The 21,778-nt window shown below is 41.2% G+C and overlaps 1 protein-coding gene across 6 annotated transcripts in view; it reads left to right on the top strand.

Moving 5' to 3' along the window:
• Nucleotides 1–21,778, top strand: part of AUTS2 (activator of transcription and developmental regulator AUTS2) — a 1,876,064-nt gene that overhangs the window by 1,299,125 nt on the left and 555,161 nt on the right. The window lies entirely within an intron of this gene.

Below are 21,778 nucleotides of genomic sequence, written 5' to 3'. Positions count from 1 at the left end.
CTAGAGTTGAGCAAAAATCTAGACTTCAGTCTTGTCCTTTGTTGCAGCTTGACCTGAGTAGTCTTCCTTTCTGCGTCTGGCATCATTTTCCTATCAGCCTGCAAACTTCTCATGTTTACTAGGCCTTTGATGTCATGATGTCATGTAAGACCTAATCACTAGACTTCATCAGACAGCCTGACATGCATTTGTGCCATGACAAAATTATATTTGGCATCTACTAAATGCCAGAGATGGTCAAGATTCCCTTTGAAGATGCGGCTGCCAAAGAGTCAACTGCTCTTGTCTGGCTGCCATTGAGGACTAAATTGGATGCTGGACCAGAGCAGTGTAAATGTTTTGCTCAATTCTATCTACTTAGAACCCACCAGAAGTGGTCCAAGTAGCAACTAAATGTGAACAAGTGACAGGGACATGGTCTGCAAGACTCATTGATGTACATGGGAAGTTAAGGTTACCCTTCTTGCATGATCTCATGAAAGAGCTTCTGTAACATGAATTACTAAAATTAAGTTGGACCCCCTCTTGTAAAGCAAATACCTTGACAAATCTGAGCTGTTTTGAAGGTACCAAGTAAGCCAGCAGCATATTAGGCAAGCAATTTCATTATTAAGGGAGTTCATTGAATCACTTTGTAAGATGTCATATTATTCTAAAAGCAAAGAAGGATTAAGTTAGTACTTTTGGGTGGCATAAAATCTATGGATTATAATGGCTGTGCACGACATGCAGGTCTAAGAAGTCTCACCAAAGTTTGCTCTTTTAAAACATTTTAGTATTTATGTTTCACTTAAAGGGAATCTGTCACCTGTAAATGCTATTAGCCTGAAGATATGGGCTTAATCTAATTTGCCGGGAGGAAATTAATTTTAATCTTCCCAACAGTGTTCAGGTATCAGTCACGGGTCATCCCGCTGTGAATCTACTGTAGCTGTAACCACACTTCTTGCACTGACTGACAGCTGGTTCTATTGATGAGCGGCTGTCAGTCAGTTTGTGAGTGTGGTTGCAGCTGTCGCTCTTCATACACAGTGTAGTGACTGAACCATCGCCGGCGCCACCCCATGACTGACACCTGAGCACTGCCGGGAGAATTAAAGTTAATTTCAAACCGGCAGTCGGGTTTGATGTGCCGGGCAGGATTCAAACACTGTTAACCTGCCGATTAACCCAATATTTGTAGGTTAAAGGGAACCTGTCACCAAATTTTTAAACTAAAAGAATCACCTTCTGTAGCTCCTGGGCTGCATTCTATGAAGGTGCACCTTGGCTATAACTCTCCTTCCAGACCCCAAAAATAACTTTATAAACCTTGGCTGTTAGGTATGCTAAATACCTTGGTTGGCCAGATGGGCGAGCTCATTTTCTGCTCCTTTATCCCCCTCCTGCCTTTGATCGCCATTCTCCTTTCTTGATTGACGGGATGACACCCGCCGTCATTCTCCTAATCGCATTTTCAATCTCGCACCTGTGCAGTTAGGTCTGCTTGCGCAGGCGCAGTTCGCTCTGCCATATTGCGGCCAGAGCAGAAAATATAGCTGCCCTAGCTCGCGCCGGTGAGCTAAATGCGCAAGTGCAAGATTATGGGCGGGTACGAGCATGGCACTGGTGAGGTCGGCACTGTGCATGACCTCACCAACACGATGCTCGTACCCGCCCATAATCTAGCGCCTGCGCATTTAGCTCACCGCCACGAGCGTGGGCAGCTGTTTTCTGCTCTGGCCGCGATATGGCAGAGCGAACTGCTCCTGCGCGATCAGACCTATCTGCACAGGCGTGAGATTTGAAAATGCGATGAGGATGATGGAGGGCATCATCTCATCAATCAAGGAAGGAGGACGGTGATCAGCCGCAGGAGGGGGATAAAGGAGCAGAAAATGAGCCTACCCATCTGGCCATCCAAGGTAATTAGCATACCTAACGGCCAAATTTTCTAAAGTTATTTTTGGGGTCTGGAAGGGGAGTCAGGGCCAAGGTGCACCTTCATAGAATGCAGCCCAGGAGCTACAGAAGGTGATTCTTTTAGTTTAATAGGTAAAAATCTGGTGACAGGTTCCCTTTAATAGTGTTTTTATAGGTGAAAGGTTCCCTTTAAGTTGTCAGTAGCCAGTCATATTCTGGGTTCTGTTTAACGAACAGATAGAAAAATAAAGCCATACATGATTTATAGCCAGATTACTAATAATAATTAACATTTTCAATACCTTTTATAATGAAAAAGGAACAATTTCATGCATCTCTTCCAACTAAATTGTTACTTTACTCAATTTTTCCTTAAAACTCATCAAATCTTACATACTTGGAAAACGTCTTTAATAACTTTTGAGTCTGATTAGAAGTAAATTGTGGGATTAATCCCTGTCCAAAAATCTGCTTTTACCATTTCCTTAATTTTTTTTCATTTTGTGTGGAAAGTACAATGAGACAGTTAAGATGTGCTGGCTTTCAATAAGACACAGGTAGCTAACTCCAACTTGAAAATAATCCTTTTTTTTCTGTTTTCTTTCACAAAAGTCTACTGATTTTTTTTTGTGCTAAAATCATTTTACATTAGTAGAACATCTGGAGCATAATTATGGGATCTTTCAAAGTCCAGTAAACCCACCACAGCCTACCTTTTTGTTTTGCTATATCATGTATTCAAGGATGACTTGGAATCGAATTTTACTTACATTTTGCGTTTTTGTAGTTTATTTCTTTTATTTTAAGTTTCCTTTGTAACTCTCCAAAAAGGTCATACTCATGTAAAGGAGCAAGGACATCAGCCATTGCAAAGCACTTATTGGGTTACCATCCAATAATTTGTTCCAAGTCTGAGCGCTAAATTCGTAACCCCCCTCCAGTCTTCTCTGTTCCCCAGCTGCATTGTGCTGCATACAGCCAAGGCTACTCAAGCCTCTTAACCCAAATTCTCATCTGAATTCAACGATCTTCTTACCTTTCAAAAGTCGCTGCCGTCATTAATCTGTTTTCCATCACATATTTTATACGTCTATACCAATATAATTGGACACCTATACTATAAAAAAAATATTGTTTTTGCAGGCAATACATAATTTTAACAAAGCAAAAGTTGAGATCATCACCAGGAAGATAAAAAACAAGATTCTATTTTATTAGTGACAGAATATACAAATCCAGAAGTGCAAAAAGTGCAGACTTGGAATTGCTGACGGCACATAGTTTGGTTTGCTGTTCAACTAAAAAAGAATCAGCTCTAGGTATTTACTCAAATTTCTGGTTTGAAGATCCAATTAATTCTATGTTTTGTAAAACCCTGTGCAAGGATATTGTAACTGAAATAATGGAACCTCATTTCTCAGTTTATAGGTTATCAACTACTGCAAGCTAGTGTTAATGACCCCATACGCATTAAATTAATGTTTGCCAAACTTGCCTATTTCGATGGTTTTGGCTGACAATCTCATGTGTATGAGAGCACTGATTGTTAAGGCCCCTTTACAGACTGCAACATTGCTAGCGATATCGCTGTGTCACCGGTTTTGTGACGTAATAGCGACCTCCCCAGCGACATTGCAGTGTGTGACATGCATCAGCGACCTTGCCCTTGCTGTGAGGTTGCTGATCGCTACACATCTCTCAGGAACATTTCTTGGTCCTTTCTTTCCCGCTGCGCAGCATGCATCGGTGTGTTTGACACCATTACAACGACTTTGTTAGCAACTTCCATTTCAAATAGCTGTTTTGACACATCCCCAATTACCAGCTAGGTTGTTCTGCAGGTCCGTATCGCTGCTGCGTCGTTAGCCAGGTTTGCCTGTTTGACAGCTCACCAGAGACTTTCCAGCGATCCCGGCCAGGTCGGGATCGCTGGTGGCATCGCTAGAAAGTCTCAGTGTGTAAAGGGGCCTTTAGAGGAGATGTGGATGGGGTATCTGACCTTGGACTGCTAATCTCATTGTCTCACAGAGATATGCCTACACCAGACAAGTCTGGCAATTAGTTTTTCATACAGAACACAGAAGCACTCTGCTAAATGAGTGCTTCTGTATATGGGGTAGCTGGGCTGTCTCTCAGCTGATTAATCAGCCAAATCATCATTCAGCTGATACCCATCTAATGTGTATGACTGGCTTTAGCATGTCATTATTATTATTATTATTATTATTATTTTAGCGCCATTTTTCCATGGCACTTTACATGTGAAAAGGGGTATACATAATAAGGACAAGTACAATAATCATTAACAAAACAAGGCACAGACTGGTACAGGAGGAGAGAGGACCCTGCCTGCAAGGGCTCACAGTAGACAAGGGCTGGGTGAGGATACAGTACGTGAGAGTAGAGATGGTCATGCGATGCTATAGTGGACTGAGGGTTATGGCAGGTTGTATGCTCGTCGAAAGAGGTGGATCTTCAAGTTCCTTTTGAAGCTATGTCTGAGGCTGTCCAACATAATAGGGTTGAGGGACAATTTTCTAGAGAAAACATATACAATGGGCCTGATTCAACAAGACCTGTGTTGTTCATGCATCATGAGGGGCATGCTGGTCACATGCTCCTGATTCATGAAGAGATGCACACCTCTTCATGAATCTGGAGTGTCTGATTGGTAGATTGTGCCACTGTTCGCCTAGACAGACCTCTCAATCCAGTCAGGTACTGGACTGAGTCTTCTGGTGTACAGAACGCCATATCTCATCATGAATTAGACAAGCTGTGGCATCCCATCCCCATCACCCTTTTGCCGGATCCTCTAGAGACTGATGTGAAAATGCCAAATTCACAAACTTTAGTTGCAACTTTAAGTTTTCAAAGCTTTCATGCCAGAATTCTGCAGTGAAGGCTCTGTGAATCAGGCCCAATGTGTATAAATTGATGGTTAGTTTCATATTTCAACTAGCATTGTACAAATGAATCTTTGTAACTATGTTTTAGCCAAGTCTTTCTTCCCTGTTTTGGTTAAAAAAGCAATTTGCAAAAAGTAATAACTCTAAAGTTAACTAAACATTTTTTTTTTACTAACTTTTTATTGCTCAGTGAAACTCATGTAAAAGTTGTGTTCTGGCATGTTCTAAGGATAAATCAAAAGATCATATCAATAGAGTTTAAATTATTGCATATGTTGGAGCCCAAGTCCCAGTGACAAAAAAAATTGTGCAACACCAAAGAGGTTTTAAGAACCGTAAATGATCAAGGAATGATCCTGTTCATAGACTCAAAATTTTAATCCTCGACATGTACTGCATCTAATTCCTGTTTTTTATTCCATATGTTTTGATATTTGAGTAACGCAATATTTTAGGCAAACTAAAACAGATACAAATGGCAATTTCTTGTGACAGATTCTTAATAATGAACATTTCTGAGCATTATCAAATGAGACATCCCATTTTTAATAGGTCCCGAGAAGTGAATAAAAAAAAAATGACACTTACCTCTTAACCCAGCTAAGCTCTTCAGTACTCAATTCTTCATCCCTTGCTGGTCTGCCATGATCAGCTTGGTTGGAGCTTCATGTGAGCTCTAAAGTGAGACAGGGGCTACCGGATGTTGATTCCTCAAGGGAATGCCAAGCTGAGGATGGAGAAATGGAGCTGGTCTGGCAAGGTGATTATCTTTTTTTAACTTTTTCACCTCCCTAAGTCCATTAATAAGCAGTTGTCCGGTGGTGGACAGCACCTTTGGGCATTCTCATTTCAATGCTTTTTTGTACTTTAGGTTTAGTTTAGCCAAATAACTAATAAAAAAAAAAACTATTGTGACAAATTATGCTGTCCACCAACAAAAGATTGTTAAACTTCTTTCTAAAGGCCGCTTTACATGCAACGACATCGCTAATGAGATGTCGTTGGAGTCACGAAATTCGTGACGCATATCCGTTCTCGTTAGCGACGTCATTGCGTGTGACACGTACAAGCGACCACTAACGATCAAAAATACTCACCTTATCGTTGATCGTTGAGACGCTGTCCATTTCCCAAATATCGTTGCTGTTGCAGGACGCAGGTTGTTCGTCGTTCCTGCGGCAGCACACATCGCTATGTGTGACACCGCAGGAATGAGGAACCTCACCTTACCTGCGGCCGCCCGCAATGAGGAAGGAAGGAGGAGGGCGGGATGTTTCGGCCACTCATCTCCACCCCTCCGCTTCTATTGGGCGGCCCCTTAGTGACGTTGCTGTGACGCCGAACGAACCGCCCCCTTAGAAAGGAGGCAGTTTGCCGGTCACAGCGATGTCGCTAGGCTGATAAGTAGTGTGACGGGTCCGAGCGATGTTGTGCGCCAAGGGCAGCGATTTGCCCGTGACGCACAACCGACGGGGGCGGGTACGCTCGCTAGCGAGATCACAGCGTGTAAAGTGGCCTTAATGTGCATACTAAAGGGGTTAGCCAATCCATAGCAAATTTTTGGCAAGCAATGTAGTATGGTAAAGTCTAACATTGTGTACAATACTCACATTTAGGAGTTGGCTCGTCTTGCTGATTCAAGCTGTCATCATGTGACTGCAAGCATGCTTCTAATCCTCTAATTTCTAGATTGAAAAGGCTTTGTAGAGTGTCAAAGCAGATGAGAACTTTTCAGCATATGACCCCCATTATTCACAACTACTCAAATCAGGATGCAGAGCCAAATCCTAATAAAGTGTATGTTACACACTGTTAGGGTATGTGCGCACGTTGCTTTTTACCTGCTTTTTACCTGCTTTTTTGCTGCTTTTTCTTCTGCGCTGTTTAATGCCAAAATGGATGTGTTCTTCTATTCAAGCAAAGTCTATGGGAATTTGGGTTTCTTGTTCACACTATGTTGTTCAAAATGCTGCCTTTTTGTGGCAGAACTTTGGTCAAAAACTCAGCTTTTCAAAGAAGCAACATGTCAATTGTTTTTGCCATTTGGGTTTTGCACTGCAAAGCTGAGTTTTTGACCAAAGTTCTGCCACAAAAAGGCAGCATTTTGAACAACATAGTGTGAACAAGAAACCCAAATTCCCATAGACTTTGCTTGAATAGAAGAACACATCCATTTTGGCATTAAACAGCGCAGAAGAAAAAGCAGCAAAAAAGCAGGTAAAAAGCAGGTAAAAAGCAACGTGCGCACATACCCTTAGAATTTGGCAAGCTGCAGGGCTTGCTCAAAATTTAGACTGGCCTAGACAACCCCTTTGATGGGAGCCTAAGATCACATTCTTAATAATGTGATCTTTTCCCATTATCTATGGGATGTAATAAATACAAACAATGCACCGTAGTTTTCCTTTGAGTGACATATAGATGTGGATGACCAAGTTCTCATGGATTGAGTTGTATAAATATATTCATGGCAGCCTAGAAATGTTAGAGATTTTCCCCATATTGTTATATTTCATAAATATGGTCTAGATATTTTGCATTTAAAGCAAGTGATGATCTTAATAAAAGTCTGATATATAGATAAGCTGGGTATGTGTGCAAGCTGACAAATTTAACTTTAAACTAAGAAACCTCTTGAAGTAATAGTGGTATTTGTCTGGGAATCTTCTGAAATTTTGATTTTACTTTCAAAATACTTTTAAAGGTTTACAGTATGTTGAAAAGCTTTCCAAGTCAATACATGCCTAACATTATTATCACTTCTTCAGGAGCAATTTTTGGTCTCTTATAATTTTCAAGCTTAAAATTTATTGCACTAGACTTTTATTACTTTGTTAAAGTCTAGAAAGTGTGTTTTCAGCAGTTTCATACATAGTGCAGTATTTCATAATTAGTGTTGAAGCCACAAATCTAATCTGATAAGAGCATTAGGACTCTTTCAGAACATAATAAAATACAAACAAAGATAAAATCACGATTTATGAAAATATTTAATTTGCTCATGTTCGGGACATGCTCTTTGTTTTAATTTGTTTCAGGTTAGAGCTCAACAACAGAGCCAATTTGAAATAAACCATGAATTCATTAAAAGAACATTATTTGTTTGGCCAGTCTAGCCAAAATTGTCAACTTAAGTCTAATATGTATAATATGTATATATATATATATATATATATATATATATATATATATATATAAAACAATCCTGAATGGCTCTTTCATAGTTTCCAGTCCCTCCTTGGACCAAGAGTTCTGGCCCCAACCACCAACTTCAGCGCAGATGACCTGGCAAATTATTTTAAAGAGAAAACCTCCCACTCCCATCTTCAAGATTTCTCATGAGCTGCGCCTATGCTCTGGAACACACCACCAAAAACAATTCGATGAATTCTCCACAGCCACACCTTTAAGCGGGCCCTAAAGACGCATTTCTTTAGACTAGGCTATTACCTCATCGCCATGATCTAATCTAGTCCCTTTCTGCCCTTCATAAAATTTACTTCCAATTCTTGTCCCCCAAGCTTTTCTCCCCCCATTCACCTTTTGTGCCTCCCCTATTTCCTCATAAACTGTAAGATTACGATTAGGGCCCACACCCCTCTTGGTGTCTTAATTTTGTTATTTTGTATTGTCTCATATTGTCTGTACATGTCCCCTCTGAATTGTAAAGCGCTGTGGAATATGTTGGCACTATAGAAATAAAACTTTATATATATATATATATATATATAATCACCTGTATTATCGACTTCCTTGTGTTGTAGAGGTAATAGGTGACAATATACATCCCCACCATATAATTGGTGCAACATGTGCTACAGGGGGGTTGCACAGGGGCCCAAGGGGTAAGGACTGGAGGCCCATTTCTACATCCAAAGTAGGTGAAATTGTGCATTTCAATTTGATTGAAAAGGGTCCCTACATTGTTTTTCCAAATGGGCCCTTTTCTGAGTGTGTCTGCCAGTTAATTCCACCCCCTCTATGAGCCAGAGCAAGAAAGGTCAGCAAAATTAGATTGATAGGTGGATGACACCTGACACCCTCACCAATCAGTTGCTAGTATGGTGGAGCAGACCACCACTGTTCCATCACAGTTCCATTTATTTGATTAGGAGCTATTATGCAGTCTTCAGAGAGGCCACTAACTAGTTTGACAAAGCGGGGGCATTTACATCCGGCCCCTAGCAGCAGGATGGTAGAGTGCTGAGTATCGGTCTCCTACTGATCTTATATTCATGACCTATCCTAAGGATGGGTCTTAAAATTTAAGGTGATGAAAACCCACATTAACAAACAGTTGCTCTCAACCTTGAAAATTTAAGACGTCTACGCATTCTTTGGTTGTATGGCCTTTGACTTATGAATAGATGAATATAATAAGACCTATAGATTAGTACATTTTGAGTGGGTAGACCTGAAGCTTCTGGAACCAATCATAGATAGCTGGGGTGTCAAAGACGGACATAGGAATAGGCAAGTGTAATGTTTTAGGGATGTAGATAACATGGGTCATTCTACGTTATTGCAAAAAATATTGGACAACAATGTTTTTTTTACTATTTATACTCAGTCTACTTTGGTTTGTCACTTAAACATCTGAAACTGGAGCTGATTCTATCACAGGGTGATATATTTGTATTTTTATGGTAACTATGTGTTAGCCGCCTATTCATAAAGCATGGGCATACTAAGTTAAATATGTATGTGGGTTTAGTGCTACAGTATCGGATATATATTTGATAGGTGTTTAATTAGGTCACACACTGTCAACAGCTTTGTCTGAGCTTTCACATCAAGCACAAAGGCTGTTTTATAAACTGTACACCCTTGGTTTCATTTGGTAACAAATGCATTCACAGTTCTGTGATTTGTGTATGTGTATCGTTTAATTCCCAATTAATATGTAGAAAAAGTTGTTCTTAGCCCTTCATATTTTATCACAGTATGTGAAACAAGAAAGCTCGCCTATTTAGCAGTTCTTTTAAGCAGGGTGATAACTCACACATACTTGCCTGTCCAATTTGAATATATTATTACACAAAATTATTTCCCTATAATGATATTTATCACACCTAATGATAATCTACTAAACATAAAATGTCACTTGTATAATTGCAAAAAGTTGTCTTTCTGCATCATTTGAAAACTTACTGCTCAATGATTCACAGTGTACATTCTCTTCTTCAAGCCATGCATCGTAGGCAGGGGTGGATTAAGAGTATCCGGGGCCTTGAGCAGATTACAGAGCGAGGGCCCCCCAGCTCGATGTATCATGTGACAATATACATGATCCTCTTGTGAAAGCTCATGTGATAGCTCACATTATTAACACACAGGTGCACATCTGCAGAGGCATAATGGGGAAGACAGTGGTGCAAACAGTGCAAATTTTGTTCCCTTATTCACAGAGTTTTACATACCACTATGCATAATACAGAAGGGTGGGAAATTAATTTTCCTGAGGGCAACATGAGAGACCGTGACTGTTGGGGAGGGCTGAATCAATAGGCTGAATTCATTCAGCTCAATTATTGACATTAACATATTCATTATCATCATTGTTTTATGTTATTATTAATTGAATTGTATGACCTAACATTGAGCAGAATTAAGTGTACTGACACCCACCCTAAATACAGTATGAGCCCACACACAGTCCCTCTTATATATAGTATGATCCTCCACATTGCCACTATATACAGTATGAGCCCCCACATAACCCCAATATACAGTATGAGCCCACACACAGCCCCTCCTACACACAGTATGGTCCCCAACATTGCCCCTATATACAGTATGAGTCCCCACATAACCCCTATATACAGTATGAGTCGACACAGAGCCCCTCCTATATACAGTATGAGCCCTCACATTGCCCCTATATACAGTATGAGCCCCCACATAACCCTTTTATACAGTATGAGCCCATACACAGCACCACCTATATAGAGCATGATCCCACAAAACACCGATATACAGAATGAGGCCCCATATAATCCTTATATATAGTATGAGCCCACATGCAGCACTTTCTATATACAGCTTGAGCCTACATAGCCCCTATATACAGTATGGACACACACAGACCCCACCTTACATATAGTATGAGTCCCCACATAGCCCGTATATACAGTATGACCTCCACATAGCCCCTATATACAGTATGAGGATTATGAAATAGTAAGTTTTTTTCTGGTATATTTTATAATTTTAATGTTAGACCTTGTGCATCTAAAGTCTTGTTAGTATACCAGATCACAATGAAAGATGAAAGGCAGATGTATCCACCTTTGACTTTTTTGGATCACATTTAGTTATACGATTTGTCAAGATACCAAGTCAATTAAAGCGTATGTCATGTTCTAAAAAAATGTATACGTTAAACATATTCTATAAGTTTTTTTTAACATGAGTAAGCCTATGGCTTTTATGAGAGGCAACCGTCACCGCCATCCAGTAGAACGACCTATACATTTAAAAGCATTTCTTTTTTTTAACACTGCAGTCTACAAGGCATATACCAGCAGTCTATCAAACATACACTTTTTCATTGAGGTCTTGAGCCATGCATTTCAGTATATTTTAAGTTCAGAGATGAGAAAGAAGGAGGCCTCTGTAGTATATAATCTGCCATGGTTCTTGCCACACAGGTTCCAATGCAGAGTTGTAAAAAAAAAAAAAAAATCACCACATTGTACTGTTAAAGTGATCCTCCACGTCAGGAATGAAAAATTGTACATTTCTCATGTGTAATCATCCTACAGGTTTGCTTCCTGATGCCCCCTTTAGTCTCATTGGCGTTTCTTTCCTCCTGTTTCCTAGATTGCCATGACAGTTACATATGTGGTGCAGTTCTAAGTGTGAGCCACATATCCCTTGCCTTTCTGATGCCATTGCATTGGAAAGGCATTGAATGTATGATATATACTTGCAGCTGCACTATGGCACTATGTCATTGAAGCAGCCATCTTGGAAGCAGGAGGATTGGCATGCAAGTCAGAGTAGAGAAAGCAAACGGAGGAAGAAGGGTTGCATTCATTAAAATCTTAGTGCCAAAGGAGGCTAATATAACAATACAATCATGATCTATTCATTGGATAGGACAGCAATTTCTGATTTGAAGGGATACGATTACCAAGAACTTAAGCTTGGCAGATCTGCAGAGATTCAAATTTGGCAAATCATGTGGACTTTACAGGCAAATTTGGTTTACAGCAAAGTTATTCTGTGCAAATTCTTAGTAGGCTCTGGGGTCTCTAATTACACTCTCGAGGCCCAAGAGCATAATAAATGTTGGGATGTAAAAAAAGAAGAATACAGTACTCACTTCAGAGCTCATCCTCCATTCCTAGCCTCTTCTTTGTTCCTTCTCCCATCAAACAGTTACTCTTTGCCCTCTTCACTCCAGGCCCAGATTTCTGGCACAACCAGGCCACAGACATATTTGTTCACTGTGGTGATACTTGGGTGACATTTGTTGTAATGTCATGATCTCACAATGTGGCCTGCCCAGGGAAGTCATTGCCCTAGTGGTACTGGAAGTTCTGTTGTGGAGTAAAGTGGACAAGGAGAACCCACTCAACTGAGGAGGGGAAGAAAAGAAGTATGGAGGATTGGATGATTAGCAGTGAAGATGGCTTTTTCAAACGTTTTCAACTTTTTGCCTACCGGTCTGTAAAAAGGCTAAATTTATGCTCAGTTCTAAAAAAAAAAAATCGATATTCTGAAGATTACGACTCTTGGTAAAAATTTGAGGTGAACTAAATTCCATTGGTGGAGGAAGGTTGAACTAGGTGGACCTAGGTCTATTTTCAACCTATGTAACTATGTGACCCCATTTGTTGCAGAAGGAAGTGAAAAATGCTGAGGTAAACTACAGTACCGGGGATAGCCACATGTTCATCATGTTTGGATAGACATTGAAATACTTGCAGACAATAAGTTTCCCTTTGTTCTTTTGATCAGTGAGGATAAAAGTCAATGATCACTTCTACCCTTATCGGTTAAGAGTCCAACTCCTTATTCTGGCCAATGGATAGACCATCGGTTGGTTTTCCCATAAAGCTCCTTTAGGATGACTTCCCATGTTGCAGTACTATATGTGTGAACTTTTTAGACTTTTATCTACACTTGGTAAGGAAGTTTCTCTATCTGACCTGTTGAGGAGTATAAGCAGAGGACAAATATGACTATATTATAAGTGTCGCCAAGCAGCAGTTTCATCTGAGCCGAGGTTGAGGCACAGCAGGACTTTATTTATTGGTGCTGAATAGATGACTGTGTTGAATGTCGCTGCGGAGATGTTATGAACAGTATCGCTTTCTGCCAACAGGAGAGCCAGTATGCTTGTCAGATTCTCCTCAAGACAGTGATTGTGCCATCCATTTGGAAAATAACACTATACTTCCACTTTCTGCAAACACTGCGGTGAAAGGCCTTTTCATTTAATTTCCACTTTACTTCCCATGTGAATTGTTTATTTCTCTACGTGTTTCAGCAGAGGTCAGACAAGCTGACCTTTGTCAGTAGCCAAAATGCAGGGCAGATGAGTATCCATTTCTAGTACATTGCTTTTCACTCACCGCAGATACCTTTGGAACCAGGGCATCAAAATCCTAAAGTATACATTTATGTATCAAAACATTTTCTCAACATTTTTGGAGTTTCAATTGAAATTAATTCATTATGGTAATAAGCTAACTCCTAACAAAAACAAAAAAGTTCAAGTGTATTTCTATATTTACTTTTGTAGTTTCCAAGCCACAGATTATATCATTCTGTTCAATAGCCAATAACGACTATTTGGTTTCAGCATTAGAAGATGTGACAGTGACATAAATTGGTTTGCAATTTGACTGCAATTTTCTGATGGCAAAATAGCATTAGTCTGGTCTGACAGCGATCATTTGTTAACCATATACTGATGGCAATAATAGGGAAATTTCCCAATATTGCAATTAACACCAAAGTAGCGCAGCACACCTTCAGGCTAGCCCTCCATGAACAATCCTCAATCATCAATAGAATGCAACATTTTCATCTCCCAAAGGAAATTTATCAATTTATGTTATACAATATGAGTGTAATGACTATAATATGCAGAAAAAAAAAGTATGGCTGATAAATGTTGAGATGTTTTCTTACCACAAATGAAAATTACCAGCATTCGGCCTTATTTATCTATCCGTTGTCTTTTTATTCACATACCATATTTTTTTCAGTTTATAAGATGCACTGGATTATAAGATGCACCCCAAATTTAGAGGACAAAGACAGGAAAAAAAAATATGGGATCCGTCTTATAATCCGGTGGTGTTTTACCGGAAGTGGGTTGGCAGCTGTGGTGGAGCGGGGTCGGAGGAGGCAGAGGTGGTGCTGGAATAGGGAAATGCAGCGGATGTCCCAGATGCTTGCTGTGGATGACGGCGCTGAAAGGGTCTGTTGCACTGTGGCCTCTGCTGTGCTGCGCTATGGGCTATGCTGCTCTGCGGGCGGTGAGGCAGGGGCCGCCATCCTACATGTTGGCAGTGAAATTGCACCTGTGTTGGCAGATTGCGTGTAGGCAGATTGAGCTATCATCTTAATCACAAGCTTAGATCTCATCTGCGCATGCCTCACCTCCAGGAGTAATATTCCTTAAGCCCGCTGCTGGGAGATCAATGGACCGGAGGTGGCACGTGCACAGATGAGATTTTGAGCCGAGAGTCCCATCTGCACACTCACCAACTCTGGGCGCCAATGTTCGAAGGCCTCACCGCCCGCAGCCCCAGCCACCACTGCAGACACTGCACAGCCACCACCACCTCAGCCCCAGCCCAGCCGCTGCAGCCCGTGCACAGCAGCCACAGCTCGTGCACAGCAGCTGTAGCCCGTGCACAGCTGCTGCAGACCCTGCACAACCGCAGAAGCATTGCCCCTGTCTTCTGCTGCCCCTCTCCACCACACCCTGGTAGGCTACATGTGGATTATAAGACGCACCCCTCACTTTCCTCCCAAATTTTGGAAAGGAAAAGTGCATCTTATAATATGAAAAATACGGTATGTACGATTTGGTCCGGTGTGCAGGATTTTCAGCAGTGTTTGGCCAATGTGCTAGACTAGATTCTCATGAAAAGTATTTGGTGCATTTTTGATTTTGCAGATTTTCTGTGGCTTTTCAGCAACTTTATGTAAACTAGATTATTTGCATTTTTGTCATAACATTTTTGGTGGCGTTTTTTTTCTTTACATCTACTTTTATTACCTTTTTGATGCTGCAGTTTTTGTCTCTTTTTGGTTTGTCACGTTTTAAAAAAAAGCTGCTTTGTTTTTTACACTTCTTGATATTAGGCTTTGTCAAAAATGTATTGTTATGTGGAATACGTGCATGTGGATTTCACACATCTAATAAAACTCCATGATTAAAATCCAGACATGAAATTCAACATACCTACAAGAAAAATTGACATGTTGTGGAGGTCAAGGATGCACTGCAGGTCGGCTAATGCTGAACAAAAAAAAAAAGGACACTGGGCATGAGATTTCTAGTTAAATTAGTTTTTTCCATTATGTTTCATGAGTGATTTTCTCATTTCCTAAAATAAAATTGCAAAACTTCACACTGATTGTACAAAGATGGCATCACATGATGTCTGTGTTTTTCCCTACACTATATACTTGTAAGGATGATTTTGATTCATGAGTCATGATAAAAATTGTTGAGAAAAATAATATATATATCCTATCTGCGCTGCAGTTAAAGATGTCCACGGGAAAGAATCCAGGACACAGCAATGGAAACAACACAGTTTATTCAATGCATTCTAAAGCTAACCAGTTTCTTCCGCAGGATAGGAGCTACAATACACAATGCGTTTTGAAGCTATCCAGCTTCTTCCTCAGGATTGGAACTACAATACACAATGCGTTTTGAAGCTATCCAGCTTCTTCCTTAGGATAGGAACTACAATACACAATGCGTTTTGAAGCTATCCAGCTTCTTCCTCAGGATAGGAACTACAATACACAATGCGTTTTGAAGCTTTCCAGCTTCTTCCTCATGATGTGAGCCACAATACATATTGCATTTCGAAGCTATCCAGCTTTTCCTCAGGATAAGAACTACAATACGTAATGCGTCTTGAAGCTATCCAGCTTCTTCCTCAGGATTGGAACTACAATACACAATGCGTTTTGAAGCTATCCAGCTTCTTCCTCAGGATAGGAACTACAATACACAATGCGTTTTGAAGCTATCCAGCTTCTTCCTCAGGATAGGAACTACAATACACAATGCGTTTTGAAGCTTTCCAGCTTCTTCCTCATGATGTGAGCCACAATACATATTGCATTTCGAAGCTATCCAGCTTTTCCTCAGGATAAGAACTACAATACACAATGCGTTTTGAAGCTATCCAGCTTCTTGCTCAGGATAGGATCTACAATACACAATGCGTTTTGAAGCTATCCAGCTTCTTGCTCAGGATAGGATCTACAATACACAATGCGTTTCAAAGCTATCCAGCTTTTTCCTCAGGATAAGAACTACAATAGACAATGCATTTCAAAGCTATCCAGCGTCTTCCTCAGGATGAGAATATAATACAGTACACAACGAGTTTTGAAGCTTTCCAGATAGTTCCCCAAGATAAAAACCACAATAGAATAGGTATTATGGTTTCTATCCTGAGGAAGAAGCTGGACAACTTTGAAATGTGTTGAATAAACCTCATTTTTTGTACTGGTGTGCCCTGGATTATCTTCTGTATACATCTTCAATGGTAGCGCAGATAAATCATACTTTCCACCATTCTGTTGTACTGTCTTGTACACACATGAATTCTGCAGCGGCTAAATCCATCCATACTCAGGCATTGTTGTATATCACCCAACTGAAGCAAGTGAGCAAACACTGTCCATCTGTGCCTTACGTATTTACCAGATAAGACCCTATGTAGTGCCTTTTTGCTCCCCAGTTCCTTCAATGATAAAAAACTGATAATCTGTCATATTATTTTAGATTATTTTTATGATCATTTGACCCATAGACTATAATTGGAATGTGTTCTATCCATGAGAAACATGGGTAGAGCCACTATTGGAAAACAGATATCTGAATGTGGCCTTAGGCGGGCTTTGCACACTACTGGTGGGGTAAAATTGAAAATGACGTACTTCCGGCATCGCATGCGACATCGTAGTGTGTAAAGCCTAGATGATATGATTAACGAGCGCAAAATCGTCGTAATCGTATCATCGGTGCAGCGTCGGCGTAATCCATAATTACGCTGACGCGACGGTCCAATGTTGTTCCTCGCTCCAGCGGCAGCACACATCGCTTTGTGTGAAGCCGTAGGAGCGAGGAACATATCCTACCTCCTTCACCGCGGCTTCCGTAGGATATGCGGAAGGAAGGAGGTGGGCGGGATGTTTACATCCCGCTCATCTCCGCCCCTCCGCTCCTATTGGCCGCCTGCAGTGTGACGTCGCAGTGACGCCGCACGACCCGCCCCCTTAATAAGGAGGCGGGTCGCCGGCCAGAGCGACGGTTGCAGGACAGGTGAGTCCATGTGAAGCTGCCGTAGCGATAATGTTCGCTACGGCAGCTATCACAAGGATATCGCTGCTGCGACGGGGGCAGGGACTATCGCGTGCGACATCGCAGCATCGGCTTGCGATGTCGCAACGTGCAAAGCCCGCCTTAGGCTGTATATTCAGCAGAACAGTTATTATATCTGTGTTTTCACGTCAATTTAAGGTTTCCATATTATGGTATAATATTTTTTGGTGGCAGGTTTAGGTGTTAGTAAATAGGAAACTGTATTTCAAACTAAAGCTTCCGTGTCGGGCTAAGAAGTATGGTAGTGTTAATATCAATAACTTTGGTGATCTTTTTTCATGTTCTTTAGTAAAGAGGGTATAATATTTTAAAGGTTGACCAAAATAACCAATATCCAGACTTTGGACTGCTTTTTACAGTCTTTATCAGTTTACTTATGGTAGAATTAATATGTGAGCTGGAACAAAGGCCTACTGTATGACTAAAACAAAGGTGTTTGAGGTTCTCAACTTGTCTGTGCATGGTTGGCAGTGCTCTCATAAACGCACTCATAGAGGAGGAAATGGGGCTGTGATTTGCTTTGAGCATTATAAAAGTCTTTAAAACCATTGCTAGTGTTTGGGTATGTTCAGATGTAATACATTTGGTGCAGAAAATTACTACAGCAAGTCCAGAGAACGCTTCTGAGAACCCTGTAGAGGCAAATCTTCACCAAATCATGAATTTCTCAGCAGAAAGTAATTCACAGCCAAATCAACAACTAATGGATTTTGTTACAAGTTTTATATTCCCCATTTAACTGATCTACAACAGAATCTGCATCACAGGTCATGAATTTTCTGTGTCGCACGGATGAAATGTTTGACGTATCATCCACTTTGCTGCTACTGAATTCGGCTGGGTTTTTCTGTCTGAAAATCAAGCTAGAAAATTTGCAGCATACCCTTAGGGTCCCGTCACACATAGCGACGTTCCAGCGATCCCACCAGCGGTCCGACCTGGCAGCGATCGCTGGAGCGTCGCTACATGGTCGCTGGTGAGCTGTCAATCAGGCAGACCTCCACAGCGATCAGAGACCAGCCACCAGCGACCCGTGTAACAATGCTGTGCTTGGTAGGGTACACATCGGGTAACTATGCAAAGCACTTTGCATAGTTACCCGATGTGTACCCTGGCTACGTGTGCAGGGAGCCGGCGTCTGACAGCCTGTAAGTGGCGGTACACTGGTAACCATGGTACACATCGGGTAACCAGGAAAAGCACTTTGCATAGTTACCCTATGTGTACCATGGTAACCAGCGTACTGCCGCTTACAGGCTGCCAGACGACGTCTCCCTGCACATTCAGATCGTTGGTCTCCCGCCGTCAAACACGCCGATGCGTGCTGCACAGTGAGAGACCAACAAGCAAAAAATGTTCCTGATCATTTTGTAACGATCAGCGACCTTGCAGCAGAGGCCCGCTCGCTGCTGCTTGTCACACACAGCGATATCGCTGGCGAGGTCACTGATACGTCACAAAACCTGTGACGTTTCAGCGCTCTCACTAGCGATCTCGCTGTGTGTGATGGGGGTTTTAGGTCCAGAGTCATCATTGTTGTTTCTGCATGTTTCCGGAGTCTTTTGCTACTTTTTAGTGGTCTTTGTATTTGTGCCTTATTCTATATAGGTGTATATCAGTCCTTGCCTGTAGTAAGGTTTCTGGAGGGGTTTTCAATCTGGTGCATATTTGCTTTTCAAAGAATTTGTTGCTAAAAAGTTGTAAAAATGTTTAAAGACAAATTGATTTTATACTGAATTTAAGAACCACATGTGCCCAAAAGAAGTATGGACAAGTGACTTGAATAAATCTCAGATGATAAATGGGGCACTTAGTGTCTTGCTTACATAGGACTTTGAAATTTCTCCTGACCTGTCACCTCGCAGAGGACCAGTGTGGTTTCATGAACGTTTCCTGTGATGCCCTATGGCAGCTATGGTTTCTACCCTCTGGATGTCTCAGTTTCTCCTTCACCTCAGCCTGTCTCATCTTTACCTGGCATCTCTTCTCACATAACCACCCTTCAACTTCATTCATTCTCTCTCCTGAACGGGAGTCTAACAGCAGGATTTCACTCCGCAAATTATTTATATAGGTTTGTATCTCTTTTAAAGAAAAGTCCAGCAATTCCTTTACATGACCAGCCTATTTCTCCACTACTGAGAAATCATCATTTCAATTAATATGCAAATGAGGCTGAAGGATTATCATATACCTGAAGCCTCTGTCACTCCAACTCTATTCCCTGCCCAGCAGTACTTTCTCTTGCTTTAGTGATAGGCTCTATGCTTTGTGACTTTTGGCAAAGAAGCCGCCAGACAAGTATCAGGAGGTGGCAATGGGAGTAATAGAGCTGGAGTGACAAAGGTTTCAGATCTACTACAGTTCTTCAGTTTCATTTGCATATAAATTCATACACTGATTTCTCAGCAATGGAGGACTTGACTGACCATGTAAAATCTTTAATGGACTTGTCTTTTAAACAACTACATCTGTTTATAAATAGTTTGGGTGGCTGAATTATTGCTGGCAGATTCCCTTTAAAGGGAACCTGTCAAAAACGTTTATGCCTCCAACCAATATATGTCTGTTTTGCCCTTTAAAAGTAAGTAAGTAAGGACCCCAAGTGGTTTGCAGTCTGGCATCCCTGCATATTTTTCAAGGAGTCGATGGGGTTCCAACAACGGTTAACGCAGGGTATCTTAGAGGTCTAATTTCAAATTAGGGGTCACGGGCCAGGGAACAGAGGGAGATGACTTTACACTTATCTTTGGAATACTTGTCCTAATTTCTCCCCTTCTTTCTTTGTCTTTTCTCTTCTCTCTTTCTTCCACTTTCCTTTTTCTTCCCTTCTCTCCTTTTTTTTCTTCTCTTGTTGGTTGTATAATGGAAAATTGTATAGAGGTTTCATTACATGGCAATAATATTGATTATAGTGGAGTGTTATGTAGGTATTTATGCGGTCAGGCGCTTTACATACAATGGCAACACCATCCCCATTGGGGCTCACAATCTAGGTTCCCTATGAGTATGTTTTTGGAGTGTGGGAGGAAACTAGAGAACCCGGAGGAAACCCACGCAAACACGGGGAGAACATACGAGCTCCTTGCAGATGGTGTCCTTGGTGGGATTTGAACCTAGGACCCCAGCGCTCAAGACTGCAGTGCTAACCACTGAGCTACCGTGCTGCCCTTGGCACTTTGTTCGTGCCTACTTGATTGCTCTGGAGTGTTGGTTTCACTATGACTTATAAAGCTATATTGAGCTAAAAGTTAAGTAAGTTGATCCCTTTATTGCCCCAAAGAGATGCTCCAGAAGTGAGAAAATTTGAAGTTCTGAATATATTTGTTTGCAAGTGCATTGAGGCGTGAATACGGTATACTCTTACAGCTCCTCGACCTCATGCTGCATTCCTGGCTGAGATTCAGAGTCATTCATCTGTCAATCAACCAGAGAAGAGTGGCGCTAATCAGAGGCTTGGGAGCTTTAAATGCATCATCAAGCCCCACCGGATTCCAAAAACATATATCTACAAAACTTAAAACAGGATTTCTTACAGCTGGAGCATCGCTATATGGTCATCAATAGATGAACTTGCTTTCAAAGCACCACTTTAGGCTTTTTTTGTTTTTTTCAGTACTGTAGTGGATCTTTAAATCTAGGTCACCTGCCCCCTGTCATATACTCACCTCCCGACGTCTTCATCTTTTACCGATGCCACTCCAGTCCCGCTGCACCATGTTGTGCCCATAACGTGACTTCTAACTGGCTGAAAGTCAGAATTTATGTCACAAGGTCTTAATGCAACTCTATGAGAGCCAGGACAATATCAGAACGCGGCTCTCATAGAGATGCAATGAGTTGTGACCTCCGATGCGCACCATTAAATACTGGAGCTGCTGGCAGGTCACAAATCACTGGAGACCAATAGGAGCAGCGGTAATCGCAAACAAAGCCACCAGAAGTTGAGTATAAGACAAGGAACAGGGCACTTAAATTTAAAGCACCACTCCACAGGTGCAATAAAAAAAATTGCTGGAGTGGTGCTTTAATGGATTACACAGATATGCACATTATTTGAAGGTGTAGGAACCACAGAATTAACTTAAACTGCATAGCCTGAGACTCAGCTTCCCTGTACCTCTGGGGCTGTCTGGGATAATGGGGACAAGCCTGCTGTTGGTCCCCTGATCTATCTATCCATTATCTATCTATCCATTATCTATCTATCTATTTATCTATCTATCTATCAATCTATCTATCTATCCATCCCTCTATCCATCTATCAATCCATCTATCTATCCATCTATCCATCTATCCATCCATCCATCCATCTATCCATCCATCCATCCATCCATCCATCAATCCATCCATCTATCTATCTATCTAT

Source organism: Anomaloglossus baeobatrachus, chromosome 2 (assembly GCF_048569485.1).
Source record: "Anomaloglossus baeobatrachus isolate aAnoBae1 chromosome 2, aAnoBae1.hap1, whole genome shotgun sequence".
NCBI classification, from domain to species: Eukaryota; Metazoa; Chordata; class Amphibia; order Anura; family Aromobatidae; genus Anomaloglossus; species Anomaloglossus baeobatrachus.
The sequence above is the reverse complement of the archived record's forward strand: the minus strand, read 5'-3'. Positions and strand labels throughout refer to the sequence as shown.